Genomic DNA, 1,334 nt, shown 5'->3' on the forward strand with positions numbered 1-1,334 from the left:
TCCCTTCCATCTCCTGTGGCTACCATGACAAGGGCAATACACCAATCAGTGTGGCCAGAAAGTAAATGGGAACTGACATACACAAGCAATAAAAGCCTAGTTCCTTGATGGGGCTGGATTTCAGAATAGAAAACTAGAGGTCATGTATTTTAAAAAAAAATGTTTTAGATTTTCAAAAAGGTACTGAAGAGTACAAGAGTTAAGAAAAAAAGGTGCCGAAGATACTTGACCAGCGTGGTTGTTTTTGACTGATTCAATGAGGCTCAGTTTTGACCAAGCACAACCAAGCCAGAGAACTCTCACGAACAATGGTCACAGACATGTCCAGAAACGTGGTCTGCAGGCCGCGGAGCGTGTCTCTCACCCTTGTCCTTCGGCCCTGCCGTAAACTCAAAGTCCACTCGTGTTTTAAACTTGAAGTCTGTACCTACAACTGGCTACCTCAACTGGTTCAACTGGTTGAAGGGGTTTGCAACCAGGTAAACCCGCTAATGAGAGTCGAACCCCTCAGGTCTCTCGGATGAATCAATACAGGCTCGATTTTGCCCCATTCGGACCTGTTTATAGCTTCTCTCTGGCTCTCAAGTTTAGGTCAAGGGCAGTTTCCAGACAAGTTTAACGTTCCTGGACGAATTCCTTTTCCTCTTGCTAATCTAAAGGGTAATTAAAGGCACAAGTGGGTTCCCAAGCTGCCAGACCGCAAACCCACGTGCTCTGGTGCCAAGCACGTGGGAGGTGGGCGACAGGGACCCAGGCCGGCCCAAGCATCTTCACTTCCACGACCCCTGTGGCGGGTGGTCTCGACACCGCTCGTAATGCGGAGTCACACGCAAAGCTGGAAGGGTCTGGCTCCAAGGCAAGCCGTGGTCCGGGTGATAGGAGAAGGGCAAGGTGGCGGCTGGAAGCCAGAGCCTACCCCCAAAACCCTAGCCCCGAAAGGCAGCCTAGAAACTTTGTCCCCCTCCCTGCACATGAAATGCATAAAACCGCCCTATTCCTCGGGCCGTCCCTCAGGCCCGTCGCTTCCTCTCCACGCCCCCACCTGTTGTGACGCTCCCACGAGCTCCTTAGCCAAGTGCTTTGAGAACTGACAAAACATGGCCAGGAAATGTGACAGGCGACCATAAATATGCAGAGATGCAGCCAAACAGCGGCCTTGCGGGCCCGTGCCAGGCGGGGGTCGGGGACCTGGAGCCGGGCCCCCGTTGTCGCGGCCGCGCGAGCGGTGCCAAGTCTAAGCGGGCGGCGCCGGCGCATTCCGGGGACCGAACCTCCAAAAGGGGCCCCGGGCGGGCGGCCGGACACCTAGCAGAAAGCGGGCACCGGGCGCCGCG

The sequence above is a fragment of the Orycteropus afer genome, unplaced genomic scaffold (assembly GCF_000298275.1).
Source record: "Orycteropus afer afer isolate SDZICR_OR568_19922 unplaced genomic scaffold, OryAfe1.0 scaffold00262, whole genome shotgun sequence".
Lineage (NCBI taxonomy): Eukaryota > Metazoa > Chordata > Mammalia > Tubulidentata > Orycteropodidae > Orycteropus > Orycteropus afer.